At 36.5% G+C, this 15557-nt stretch overlaps 1 pseudogene; it reads left to right on the forward strand.

The window, feature by feature from the left end:
• LOC113449633 (contactin-6-like) overlaps positions 1-15557 on the forward strand; it is a 131338-nt pseudogene that overhangs the window by 59339 nt on the left and 56442 nt on the right.

The raw sequence follows: 15557 nt of genomic DNA on the forward strand, positions 1-15557 counted from the left end.
TAAATAATTAAAACCTTGGGCTGCACTATAAAATGCATAGGCTGGTGAAAATCTCTGCCAAAAATAATGGCTTTTATCAGTGCTGGAAGGAACAGTAAGAGAGAACCACTGCATTTAAAAAAAAAAAAAACCCACCACAAATTACATTTCATTTAGCCCTGTGCATCTTCTTCAGCCCAGTAATAGCTCACACTTGGATGTAAAATACACTCAGAAGAATGAGAATAACGTATCCTTAAGTATTGCAGATAACAATATATATATAGCTTTTCATCTATTAAATAAAATCATATTTTACAACATCTTATCGATTAATGAATATTTCAGCTTTAACAACAGCACTAGAGTGCATAACAGATATAAACTTTTTATTTATTTTTATTTTATTTGGTTTGTCAATTGCTTACAAGATAATAGGTATAAGTAAAAATATAGTTATGAATACATGGATACATATAAGAAAAATAAAAGAAACAATAGGAAAGGGACGGTGGGCACGTTGGTGCGCTTATGCATGCCCCCTACAGACCTAAACCACCTCAAACTCGATTGCAGGAAGTATGATTTCAGCAACAGAGTGGTTAATGTCTGGAACTCACTACCTGATTCTGTTGTCACCTGCTCAAACCCCCACTCTTTTACCCTTAATCTAACCTTTGTTGACCTCACCCCATTCCTAAGAGGTCTTTAAAGGGCATGCATAAGTGCACAATCATGCCTACCATCTCTGTCCTATTGTCTCCAATTATTAGTTCCTATTTCTTGTATTTAAACTTATGTTTATTCTTGTTTCTGTTATATTGTAAGCTTTTGACAAACAAATAAAAATAAACAAAATAAAATAAATCACACTTTGTATCATGACTCGAAATATATTAAATCATATATAGGGTTTTTTTTTATATATATATATAAAAAGATATAATATTCTGGCATAAGGGATATTCTTAATAATGTTCATCAGCCTTGCTTCATGTGATATAGTAAAAATTAACCCTATAAATGGCTCCTGAAGCCAGTTGAAAGCCAAGAGTACTTGTCAATCCTAAAATCAAACAGGACACAGTATCAGTTACATGGCAGTGTTGGCTGGGGATCAACTTTGTTTGAAGGACCACATCTGTTACATGTCTCATTGATTAGGATTTGTCATCTGGTGGAACCATAGAAAGGGGACTTCTTCTTGGTGGCTGCTTCTTTATGGAACATGATCCCTCCTGAGGTACAATTGTCCTTCACCCTGCTGCTTTTCCAAAAGGACTTAAGAACATGGATTTGTCAGTGACTCTGGGAACCACAAATGGTGATGGAGTGGTAACAAGTGGCTGTTACCAGAACTATTTTATCTCCTTACTTTATTGACATTGCACCTTGTACAATAAAATCAAACATCATCTTCAGTGCACATCATGACCATGAAAATAAACACAATCACACATCCTTCACATTCCGCACATTGAATTGAAAATCCCATAGTAGAATTCAACAGAGCTACTGCCCTGGGATAGGAGCTGTTTTTCAGCTTATTTGTCCTTGTTTTTATTATTTTGTACTGTCTGCCAGATGGTAATAGTTCAAAAAAAGGGTATCCAGGATGAGATGGAGCTTTGAGAATGTTTTGAACTTTCTTAAGGCAGCAGGAGCTATAAAGTTCTTCTAAAGAGGGGAGAGGCCAACCAATGATCTTCTACCCAGAATACCTTTCTTCAGATTAGCTCCAGCCCCAACTGTATCTTTCCTTATCACCAGACCTAAAGGCCTTGGTCCTGTCCCACAAGAGGCCCTGGACTTCTTTGGCCATCCACGGTTGCTGATTGGGATATATCCTAATATGTTTATCCACAGTGATAGTATCTGTGCAGTTTTTGATATAGCACAGAACAGTTGCAAGTGTGCATCAGGGTGGTAAAAGATGTCCCAACTTGTGTTCTCAAAACAATCCTGAAGTTGTTGGGACATCTTCTGGCCAAGATTTCACTGTCTTTATTATTGGCAGAGCCCGTCTCCTAAGACAGATGAATGCTGGTGCTAAAAGCAGTGACATATGGTCTGATTGTCCCAAATGTGGTAATTGTATAACCTTATAGCTATGTTTGATGTTGGTATATACCATATCCAATATGTTTGCTCCTCTAGAAGCATACTTAACATGCGGATAGAATTTAGGGAGCACTACTTTTAAGTCAGCTTGATTAAAGTCCCCCACTATGATATGCACAGCATCACGATACTTATTCTACTGATTACTAACAATGTTATACAAGAATCCCAAAGCTATGGTAGTATTGGCATCAGGTGGGATATAGACTGCAGTAATCAAAACCATGCTGGATTTCCATAAAAGATATATGGGTCTACATTTAAGAGTCATATATTCCAGATTCACGGAGCAGTGGCTGTCTACAGTTCATTTTGGGATATTTTATTGTATTAAGTCCATTGAGCTAGACATAACCAAAAAAAAAAAAAAATGATAAAAAGCTATAAAAATGCAAAGAAAGACCAACCTTCTCCCAAGTATACCCAGCCTTTCTTCTTGTCATTGTTGTAGCTTTGGATTTCAATTTATAATTTTCAGGTTTCAAATGTTTTGATTTGCAATAAGCTGCTCAGATGGAATATTGTATCTATTCTGAAATGCTAACAGTTGGAGGGCAGTTTGCTTGGAGTGTGGTCTTCTCCAAGCTAGTCTGTCTCACCTTTCTTGTTTCTTGCCTGGGGAAAGGATTGGTGTTAGCATATCTTTAATGCAGCTTCACTTCTGTTGGTCTCTGGTTCCTTCAGTGGGTCTCATTAAAGACAACAAAGCTTCTAGGCTCTCTCTCTCTTTTGATTCTTAAGTAGATTTTCAATAAAAAAAAATGTTGCATGAGAACGTGGGTGAATAATATCATTTGCTGCAAACTGAATCTAACCAAACCAGTCTGGGATTGCACAGTAATTTGGAGGCTGGTAGCCAATTGCTTTTAAGTGCATGCCTAGGTCTTTAGGCACAGCACCCAGTGTGCTGAGCACCACTGGAACCCCGGCATTGGTTTATGCCAGAATCTCTGCAGTTCGATTTTCAAGTCCTGATATCTGGTGATTTTTTTTAAGTTGTTTCTTGTCAATTTTGCGGTCACCAGGTATGGCAATGTCGACGATCCACACTTTTTTCTTCTCCACAGTCATGATATCCAGGCTATTGTGTTCCAAAACTTTGTCTGTCTGTATTTGGAAATCCCACAATAGTTTTTTGCATGCTCATTTTCAACCACTTTTTCAGGCTTATGATCCCACCATGTCTTTACTACAGGCAGATGGTAGTTGCAACACATGTTCCAGTGCACCATCTAAGCAACTGTGTTGTGACGTTGTTTATAGTCAGTCTGAGCGATTGCTTTGCAACAGCTCAGTATGTGATCAATTACATTATTATTATCGATTGCATTATTATTATTATTATTATTATTATTATTATTATTATTATTATTATATCATGAAAAGCTGAAAACAACCTGAGGGCACTTTTCTTCTTTTTATGACCCTGTAATCCCTTTTGTCAGGGTGGCATTGGAGCAACTGAATTTACTGGCCAGATGTGCTTCTTGACACCTATGCAGAGTTCACAGTAGATATTTTCTCCCTGTGCCCTGATAGCGAGACATCTGTCACTGCCTAGGATTAAACTAGGAACCTTCCAAGTGGGAGATGAGTGTCTTCACCTCTAGGCCACTATGCAGCTCCCAATGACACATAATCAATCAAAAAGCCGGTTGCTGCCATCATGTGTTATAATAAAAAAGTCCATAAATTAAGTATGCATTTTCCATCATCTTCCATTTGTTTAAATTAAATCAGTTTTGCAATTTGCCTGACCATAAGCTAGTTTAAAGATATCTTTCTTAAGCGCTTCACAATCATTTTTGGTTTTCATCATCCTGAATAGTTTGCTATTATCTGCAGACTTGGCCAGCTTATTCCTAAATTAAAACAATCAATGAACATATTAAAAAGACCAGTTCCAATATAGAATATTGTACATCTCTATTTCCTGCTTTTTGTTTTTTTATTACCCCATTGTTTTAGTAATTTAGTAATTTATAAAAAGACAGCTCTTCTTACACCACAAATGCTAACTTTACTGAAAAACCTTTGATAGGGAACTTTATTAAGGGTCTGAAATACAAATTTAAGAGGCCCATTTCCATACTTAATTGCATGAATCAAATACCCAATGTATTTTATACACATCTAAAATAATTTATTTTAAATTGTTATATTAAAAACTACAGTTGGGAAATTGTGTTGCAGCAGTGCTATTTATGGCTAATTAGTCTCATTCAGAAGTTTTAAGGAAAGATAAACATGTAGCCGGGAATATAGTGCAGTTGAGGATTATGGACTTTATTTCAAGCTTTGCAAATCACTGGCAATTCCATAACGGTAGATGCAACTCATGTTTAAAACCTCCAAAGGAGGGGGAAAAGGAGCCAGTTTGGTCATAGTGGTGAAGGTGCTGGCCTAGAAACCAGGAGGCCATAAATTCTAGTCCCTCTTTAGCCATGAAAGTCAGCTGGGTGACTTTGGCCCAGTCACTCTCTCTCAATCCAACTTGCTTCAAAGGACCGTTGTGGGGGAAAAGAGAAGGATACAACACAACACAATACAGTACAGTACAAGGAGAGAATGAGATAACCCAATGTGTTCTATGGCCTGGAAGTGGAATACTGAGAGTGGAGGACAAAAGGAAAAGAGAGGATAGGCAGTTTCATTATGATATAGGAAGAAAGAGATTTATTGAATTTATATGCTGTCCATCTCACTATCCAAAGTATTTCTGGGTGATTTACAATATCTAATGGTGGGAAGCTGAGGACTGGCCACTTAGGTGGAGGCTGGAAGCCAGAGTCAAGACTTTTCCTGGCCTCCAGTCCTCAGGCTCCCTGAAGTCATGCCTTCAGATTCTTTATGATCCTGGGCTGTTACTGAATGCCAAAATGTTATGTAATAAGACCATAATTTAATTATGGATAAGGCAACTAGCCTGACATGTAAAACGGAGGCCTGTGTGGGTCTGAAGGAGAGGCTTCACTTCTTGGAGATATGCCTATTTGAGTTTAGGTTTCACACAAGCTACAAGCCCAAGGCAGTGGGATGAGGAGGCCCTTTTCATTTATAGGAACAATGGTTTTCAGAAGCTGTGAGATTCAAACAACTGGATAAGAGAATTTCTGGCTAAAGATGAGCTCTAGGTAACAGTTGGGCTTCTTCCTGCCATACTGGACTCCCTTTTATTCAATGGCATTCCTTCCTGAGCTGCTAAATTCTATCACCCAGGTTGGCAGATGTATCTTTTAATTTTGAGGAAATTTTGACTTGCCCCAGATGGGATGGGAGAATTCATGGCACCCATGGTAACTGTAAGCCTAACCCAAGTTTCTGAGTATTGGATGTACACCAGAGGTCATACATTGGACCTGCAAAATGATCTGATGGGAAGATATCATCATCTTCACTCACCCAATTTTGAAGTTCCAGGTTTGGGGAAGACACATGAGAGAGGGTGAAGGGAGAAAGACTGTCCTGTGAATAAATACTTGAGTTTCAGTCTGCCTATTGCATGATGATGATGATTTCCAGTCTGCAAATCTGATACACAATCTGGATCAACATGCATTTCACCCTAGACTGTCTTTCTAGTGTCTGTAAAAAAACAACACAACATCAAAATATCAGCTCTTCTGTTAATTCCTCTTCTACTATATATAAGGAAGGTGGAACATTTTCAAGCATGCAGCAAAATCAGTAGCACTTTCCTTCTATTTTGAATAGCAACAAGGTCAAAGATTGATCATCCTCATCAACATACAGTAAGCTTAGCAGGCTTCCATAGTCACTAGAATTTCTTCTAGAAAGTCTAGAATAATTCCTGTTCAAGATGTTCATCAATTATTTATTATCTCTAATATTTATTAAAACCAATCAATGTCAATTTTCATTCAAAATAATTTCCATAGTATCTAACTGTGGATAATACTGCATTGTTCAAAGAACACAATTTTGCATTAATATTTTTTGCTTTAAATCATGTCTTCTCCTATTTTTCCTAATGTCTCACATTCATTTAGTCCTGTTCCCAACATCACTTGGAAGAGAGCTGATGATATCCCATTAGCCAGAAAAATCAGCACATCTAAAAGAATCCTTAAGATCCCAGATTTTCAGCAGGAAGATGAAGGTTTTTATGAATGTATTGCAATGAATGTACAGGGAAGCAATATTGCACGGGGCCAACTGTTTACATATGGTAAGCAAACTAATTTGGTTAAAAGCACAATGCTAGTTATGTTCAAGGGGGCAATATTTAAATATGTATTTCATACAGGATATTATCAACAGTGAAATACTTGAGCTCATTAAAATGATTGGAGAGTTGAAACTTAAAATCCATTTTTAGATTTTTTATCATTGAAGATTAGGAAAATGGGGGTTAATATAAAAAGGTAATGCTTTAAAGAACTCAGACATTGGACTATTTGAATCTACTGCTCTATATTTTGATTGTCATAATGTTTGAAAACTTGCAATATTTCAGTGGTCAGTATTTCAGATTAAGGATGATTAGATCAAACCAGAATGATGGATGTATCAGATGCATTAGATTGAGAGAAGGACAGAAATGTTAGCAGAGTCACAGAAAGAAAAATCTATTTTTATATTCAAATTGTGGAGTTTCATATACAAATAAACTCCTTAAAATGTATGTGGCTGGGTTTTTTAAAACATATATATGTTAAAGACAGTTTATGTTTTTGATTGATTACACTGCCAAAACCTCAAGATAACTTACATTAAAACAGTTACAATAATTTTTTTATTGCTACAGCTGTTCCAGAATGGAACAAAAACATTGAGACTACACAACTTTCTCTTTATGAAACTTTAGTTTGGGAATGTGAAGCAATTGGCAAACCAAAGCCATCATATAGTTGGTTTAAAAATGGTAAACCACTTACATCAAAGGTAAGAATTGCATTAGATTTGGATTCATTTGAAAATCAGCATTAGATTTTAGATGCTTTTATCTTTTAACTCATAACTACAGCTATAGCATCTTAAATAAGATGCATCTCCACTTATTTGTCTGTTCAAATAAATAGGCTAATTCTACCAGAAGCTCAGCCCTTATTTTAATGCTCCTTTTTAAAATAAATAAATAAATAAACATCTTGCTACAATAAGCTAAGCAGTCCTGGTTTCTTTTGAGGGGAGCACCAAATAGGAAAAAAAAAAAAAAGACCAGGATTTGTTAAAAAAAATTAAGCCACCAGCCCAACTTGTGATAATAAGTTTTCTAATATAGTTACACACCATATTAAAAAGTAAGGATCATGTAATGCATGATTGTAGCACAACTAAGAAAACTTCTCCTAAATGTCTTCATAATAGTATGAATTTCTGCACGAAGGAGGCCTTTAATCTACATTGTCCTACAGAGACTTCTATGCTGTTCAGAATTCCTGAAAACATGGAATTCTGGATTGTGTGGAATCATCACACATATCCTACCCCCTGCATAGATTTCTGGATAAATAATTATGTCTGACCCATTAGACAGACAGACAGAGATGGATAAGTAGATAGGTAGTTAGATAGAGGTAGAGGTGTATACACACACACACACACACACACACACACACACACACACACAAACACACACACACAGGTGGGATTCTACCGGTTCGCACTGGTTTGGTAGAACCGGTTTTTACGGTTCCTGGTAGTTTGGAGAACCGGTAAATCAGACCTCTGGCTGGCCCTGCCCCTCTCCGCCTATTTCTTTGCTCCCTGCCCAGTCCATCCCTATCTCACATGTGCAACATCATTCCCCTGGCCATCTCTGCGGCTCCCTGGGCCTCCCCCTGCCATCTCTGGGCCTCCCCGGGCCTCCCCAAGTTAGCTCTGGGGCTCTCAGGGCCTCCCCCTGCCATCTTCAGGGCTTCCCAGGGCTCCTCAGGCCATCTCTGGGTCCCCCAGTCATCTCCAGGGCTCCCTGGGCCTCGCCCAGCCTACCTACCTGCCCCCCACATTCCTGGGCTCGGGTGGCTGACTTCCCCACCAGTACGGCCCCATCCCACTGGCGGCACTGGCTGGCTAAGCCACCACATGGCGCTCTTCCACCTCTCCCTACCACATGGGGGGGAGAGAGAGAGAGAGAGATCCATATATCTATATATCTATTACACAATGTCCAATTCATATTTTGAAGCCTAAACTTAAATATATGAAGAACATACTTTTTAAATCTATACAAATTAATTTTGAGGGTGATCCCAGGTTTTAACATTATATGAATATATGATCAAACTCTCACCATCTTTTCCTGGAGCTTAAAGATAAATAATTAGTAACAGAATAATAAAATATTTATTGTAGATTTATTGTGTATCTACTTTTGTTAGTTCAGATATCCTGAACTTGTCCATTTGCCTATTGTTTTTAGTTTTTGTGTACTTATTCACTAAATTAGGGTTTTTTGTTTTTTTGGCTCAAAAGAAAGATTGGAAGATTGAATTGCACATTATATAAAATACCTAAATTAAATATTCTGATATGTCTGTATGTGAGAGAAAAGAGAATTCATTCTAAGGATACTTTAAGCTTGGAGATAGAATAAAGCACTGAGAAGATGTTTAGTAAATAGCCTATTCTCTACTACTTAAAACTACTGAAGTGATGTTAATTAGTTTTTCTATAGTAGCCACACAACCAGAGAGTGTATTCTCATCAAAATGATAAGCTAAGGAAAATTGGAATGGGTCAGTTCTAAGGGTTCTATTCTATGAAGGCTATCCAGAGTGCCAACTAAATTATTTTTAAATGGGCCTTGATGATACAAAGGATATGACAACTGAATGCAATTGTCTTTGTTTAAAATAATTATACATTTACTTGTAAGGCATAGACCCAGAATTAAGGACCATAGGGATCATTAAGAGAACTTGGACAAGAAATCTAGACTGAATGGAAAAGGATGGGTGAACATAATTTATTTATCAATTTTTTAAAGCTGGGCATCTCCCTAGAAAATGATTTTGGGTGGCATGTGACACAATTTAAAAATAATAAATATGTATAAAACAGTCACAATTAAATATAACAATGAAAGAAGCACACAAAATAGGAAACTTCATATTAACCATTACAAGGGAGCCAGCACAAAATCTTCCTGGTTCTCTAGGACTCTAAGGCCTGATTACATAGTCAGGTTTTGGAAATGTATGGAATATTGAGAGATGGAACTAATCTCATTTTCCAGAGAAGATTCCATATTGTGGGAACCACAACAAAGAGGCCATCTTCTAGAAAATATCAAATGCAATTCCCTGGTAGATAAAATCTACCATGTGCCTTCTCTGCAAGAGTTGATGGACAGATAGTTGTAATAGGAGGTGGTCCCTCAGATAACCATGAAGGGCTTTAAAAGTCAAAAACAATACCAGGCAAATTAGCAAGCAATGCAGCTCATGGAGCAAAGGTGTAATGTTTAGGGGCACACAAGAAGTTGGAAAAATTGAAATGCTTACTTCCCATTCAAACAGAGGCCACTTTTAACATGTATTTTATTCATTCAATCAATTATATGGCTGTCCATCTTACAAATAAACTCTGGGAAGCTAACAACAACCCACAAAAGTTATATAATAAAAGCTCTGTCAATAACAATGCAGGCATTGGACTTAGTATTTGCTTATGTACTTTCTTGGTTGTATGGCTTTTTTTTTTGTAGGAAAGAATTCAAATTGAAAATGGCACTTTTACTATAGGTATGCTGAACATATCAGATTCTGGTCTCTATCAGTGTGTTGCGGAAAACAAATATGATTCCATTTATTCCAATGGTGAGCTAAGAGTGATGGGTAAGTTTAAGGCTGAAAAAGATAAATAGGACAACAGAGATTTTAAAAAGTAACATTTCTTAAAAGTTGATTAGAAAGACAATCTTAAAGAAGAAAATGCGTGCATGGCATAAGGAAAAAAGAAGGTATTATGTAATAGTCTATTCAAAAATAAAAATAACTGAATTTAGTGGGTGTGGCTGTCAGTTAATGTGTGTAGGATTGCAGCCCTATTCATTTCTAAGAAATGGGCAACAGCAAGAAGGTTTTGGAAAGTCCAAAAGAGGCCTCATAAGGAATCAAATATGTTCAGGAGCTTAAAATGGCTCAGAGTTTCTTGCCCTAAAGGCAATGCTTCTCTAGCATTGCCTGTTCCTCTAAGCAAAGGAGAGCTTTATCTGTTGTATTTCTGCCTGTTCTGTACTTGGTAAAAAATCATGTTACTTTATTGGTTCAGTCTGGACTGAAAGGCAACAAGCTCACCAAGGATATCAGGGTGAAAGATATTCTGAAGATATTTATGACTAATCCAAGATTATGGGTCTAAATTAAATCCAGTGGAATTTAAATCAATAGAAATAAAAAGTGCCTCTAATTGCAGCCTCAGCGTGCCTTTAACTAATTCACCAGTAGTATCCATTTGCTTCACACTCCCCAGGAACAAATGCTAATTCCACACTTGCTTCATAATGGTATAATTATTACATTCGATTGCTTCACTTCTGTGAGAGCTGTAAAACAGAAGAATGAGGAGAGGGCCCATGAATAATTTGAGTGCAGAAATCCCAAATAAGGAAGAATACATTTTAAGTGCAGGGCAAGGACAGTGAATAAATGTTTAACCTAGAATACTGTTCCTGTTTAAACCATTTGCGTAAAGCAAAGTATATTGCTGTGGGGTTTTTGTTGCTGTTGTTCTGTTTTGTTTGTTTTTGTTTTTCCACCAACCTTGGATATTAGGCATGCCATTTTGAGAAGACAAAGAAGATGATGCCAATCGCTGCTATATCTTGAGCTGCAAAGTATTCTGTCGTAGTTAAAATAGGGGGTGGATACTTTAAATTTAAAATAAACATTCAACTTGGGTTCTTTAAGAAATACGCATCTCATTTATGAACCTAAGAAGATGCCTGATTGACAGGCCCACCAAGCTGGGATTTAGTATCATGAAAAATGTGAGAAAATAAACAAATGTTGATGCAAAGCAACAATGATTAATTGGCCTTGGAGAAAATGAAACCTGAATATAAAATGTAAAACTCATGAGAAAACAGCTGAATTTTTAGTTCTCTGTGGATGGTGCTATCCAGTGCGTGTTTCTGCCATTGTACTTTATACTGTTCCTCTGCAAAATCTGAAGATGAAATATTGATGACTGTAAAGTCAACATTGCAAATGTGATCAAAATAACAGAAAGGCTTAGTATATTTTAGTGGACTTTATAAACTAAAAGCTCTTTATAGAACTAAAGTCTGTTGAATACATCATAAACATTTAACGTCCTCATTTCCATTTTGTTGGCTTTTTCTATTTTTTGGCTTGGGAACTGGGATGTTTTAAAAAGTAAAAATGTGTTTATTAAATTCATTTTAAACAGTCATACATAAAATAAAAATGAACAATTTGCCACGTGCAAAAATAAAATACTGCACAAGTAAGCACATCTAATAATCTGTAATTACAATTATATTCCAAATTTGCTTGATTGTAGAAGCAAACTAAGCTTTCAGTGTTCACCAAGAATTTTCTCCAAAGGGATGAAGTGACATTTTCTGATTAATAGAAAGTATAGTTTCCTCAAGAAATTCTAAATTACATATCTATGAATTCCAATATACTCCTTATAGAACTACAGCATTTTTCCATCTTCTAGGGCAGGGGTGTCAAACTCATGGCCCGCAGACCAGATGCATTGCTCACTGGCTATGCCCACCCCTGGTTTAGCAACAGGCACCAACATGCCTACTGTCCCTGTCCTATTGTTTCTTTTATTTTTCTTATATGTACCCATTTCATGTATTCATAACTATGTATATACTTATACCTATTATCTTGTAAGCGATTGACAAATCAAAATAAATAAATAAATAAATAAAATGTCACTTGATGACAGCATGATACCATGAGTTTGACACCCCTGTTCTAGGGATTATTCTTTTTGCTCTTGTTAGAGTATGGTTGATCTTTACCATGTCACTTTCTTCTATTGTATATTATGGTTTTCCTTTTGAGATAGAAGAAATGGTGGATAAATATGGCTGAATATAAAACTGGATTTTCTACAGTGCTATTTTTCTTCATTAGTTAGTACTTTAAAACACGTTGAACCCATTTAAAATCTATTCATACATTTTTGAACTGATATTTTTAAAATGTTAAGTTAAATTTACTTTATAAGTAAATCCTTTCTAATATTGACATTCCATTTTTCACTCTTTCTCTTTTAATCCTTTCAGTCTAGTAGGGTATGCATTTGTAGTAGCTCCTATAGCTAGACCTCCTTACTCTCTATTCTCAGCAGAAAGTTCTTTTCCAATTCTAGATTATTGAAGAATCAATTTAAATTGACTTTAGGCTGTGGAAAGGGAACTTCATGAAGACAGTAGTGTCACAAAAACAGGAAAAGCCCAAGGGGAACATCAGGTCAGCCATAAAACAAACTTACATAGGAAAAGGAATCAAATAAAAAAGGTATTAAAGAATCCCTATAGACAAAAGCCTAAGTAATTAAGAAAACTAGACAAATAAGAAAAGGAAACAAAAAGATAATTTAAAAACCCTTACAAACACAGGACATACCAAATAAGCAAAACAAACAGACAAAAGACACAAAATATAAATTACAAAAGGGACAGACAGGAGATTGCCACAGAACAAATTTGAAAAACTATCTTAAAGCTAAAAGACATTAGAGAAAACCAATAATACAATCTAGCCACCCCGCGGAGTTTGCCTTCTGCACCCTGCGGAGTTTGCCCTCCAGCGGGCATAAAGACAAACTCATACAGGATTTGAAACATTAAGCACAAATACAAACGTTCACACAAAATCAACTTACAAAGGGAGAAAAGAGTATTAAAAAACCAGGGACTTACCATAAGAAGCTAGCTAGCCCAGGAACACAGACTTCTTGCTGTCCCCTGCCTTCCTGAAAAATAAAAAGATCCAGCTTTCAAGCAGTTGTCCGTATCCCTGCATCGGAGCTCTCCCAGCGGGAAAATCGAATCCTCGAAAGAAAGGCATTTTGACATCTTTCAACAAGGTTTAGGATCATGGTCATTTGTGTTACATTAAGAAGATTCAGGGATGAGACAAAATTAATGCAAACCAGTACCTTTTGTTGATGACACACTGATATTAACTAATATAACTTACTAGTAGACCAATGGGATTGTTCTTTCATCTAACTTTAATTAATCTCTGCAGCTGTATTTCTAATTAAAGACTGAAATGACAGAAATCAAAGCCATAGATTTTCCTTCATGCTTCAAGTCATCACATATTGCATCATGCACTGAGATATATGCAAAATTTTAGACTATTCAGCGGAATCATTTTCTGTTTCTGTTTCTCTAGCCAGCTGAAAATTAACACTATACTGTACTAGTAGGTGCTACAATGTAGTTCTATACTTCTCAAAATTGTAAACAATTAAAAATTGTGGTTTACCCAGTAGCAAAACAGCACCTTTAGGTACAAACAACACAACGTGAATTAATAATTGTAACTATTGTTCAAAATTACTATTATTGATTAGCTTTGTACACCATCTTTCCTTCAAAAGCTCAGGATAGCACAACTCTGGGAAGCACCCAAGAATTCCAGGAGGCAAGCTGCTTATGGTTCTTACTGCCAGAAATGTTTTCCTTCAGGTGGTTTAGAGAATAAGTCAATCGCCTCTTCTCTGTGACAGCCCCTCAAGTACTGGAAGACAATTGTCATGTTCTCTCTAATCCTTCTCTTTGATAGACTAGACATATCTAGCCTCTCAACAATTTATCATATGATTTAGCCCCCAGATCCTTTATCAACTTTGATATTGAGACACTTTCTAGCGTCTCCAAATTTTTTTGTTTTGTGATGACCAGGACTGTCTACAGTATTAAGTGTGGCCTCAGTAATGCATTACAAAGCATCATTATCACTTTTTGTGATATTGATATTATTCCTATGTCCAGGATTGCATTGTTGTTGTTTGGCTGCTGCAGCACATTACTGGCTCATACTCAAGTGGTGGTCCATGAGGACATCTAGCTCTCTCTCACAGTTACTACCTATTGAGCTAGGTACTGCTTGTTTTGTATCTATGCATTTGGGTTTTCCTGTCTAAATGCAGTATCTTACTTTTTTCACTACTGAAATGCATCTTATTGGATAGAGTCCAATACTCAAGTCTATCAAGATTCTTCTAAATTTTCAATGTGAACTAGATAACTGGAATTTTACAGAGCAGTCCAAGAGTAGTCCAATTTCTTACCAAACTTGTTTTTGGGTTCATTAGTCAAGGTTTAACTAATGAACCAAAGCAAATCAGAACTCTGAGACTGTAATCTTCCTCAAAGGACTTCTTTATTGGGTACATCAATCAGTATGATAAAATGTAAAGCCAACTCTAAATCTTTCCTTCAGTTTCAATATAATTAAAATAGGAAACTCCCTCCCCAATTGTCACAGGTCATGTAGACTAATTAGGTTAACTGGCAGGCTCTCGGGGTACTCCTCCACAATTTTAGCCATCACCTATGGAGATGACCTTGGTTCTCACGAGAAAGCTCTGTGTTGTATCTAGCAATGCATTCCATCCATCTTCCCCCATCCCCAAACTGTGTGGCAATTGAGGAACAGAAAAATGGCCAGGTTCGTTTCAAAGTTGACATTCTCTTTATATACGCCCAGCACTTCTTACATGTAAAGTTGCTGCATTGCAAATAATAACATTCTTGATCCAACAAGAGAGTTTTCTATTTATTTTTCTTGTTGTTATATATCTACTATAGCAGGAGTTCACAACCCTTGGGCCATGGCCCACTACCAGGCCATGAGCTGTTTAAAGCCAGACTGCTTGAAGCAGTGGGCAAGCACCCTCATGCATCACACCTTGTGCAAGCAGTGGGCAACCATGTGTATGTGTACTCCATCTGCACGAGTGGCATGCATGCATGCCCACCACTCACATAAATGAAGCTGCGCATAGGTGCATGCTTGCCTTGCTGGTTGCACAGATCCACCTTCTCCTCCTCCCTTCTAGTCTGCAAAGCTGGAAAATTCTATACTATAGGACAGAAATAGACATTAACAAAAAGTAAAGATGGATTAGGAATAATTTATCATAGACAGAAGGTCATAAACATTCATTTAAAGTATGTGTAAAACATTTAATTACTACATTATTTACTGCATTAAATTTAGGCTCATAAGAGACTACTTTAGGCTCATAAGAGACTACTTTAATCCATTATCTACTCTAAGCATGGACAACTAATAGTAGAAGATACACATGATAAAAACATTGTGTTATCTGAAATATTTCACATTGTGATATCTGAAATTAGTTTCTCAGGAACAAAAAAACATACAAGTCATCTCAGATGCAAATAAAGTATATAGAACATGACTGAATATGAAAGTAATTTCCCTGTGATAAAATTTAAGTGCATATTATTTAGTACAACATTG

Source organism: Pseudonaja textilis, chromosome 2 (assembly GCF_049901715.1).
Source record: "Pseudonaja textilis isolate UNSWEBS1 chromosome 2, rPseTex1.2, whole genome shotgun sequence".
Taxonomy (NCBI): domain Eukaryota; kingdom Metazoa; phylum Chordata; class Lepidosauria; order Squamata; family Elapidae; genus Pseudonaja; species Pseudonaja textilis.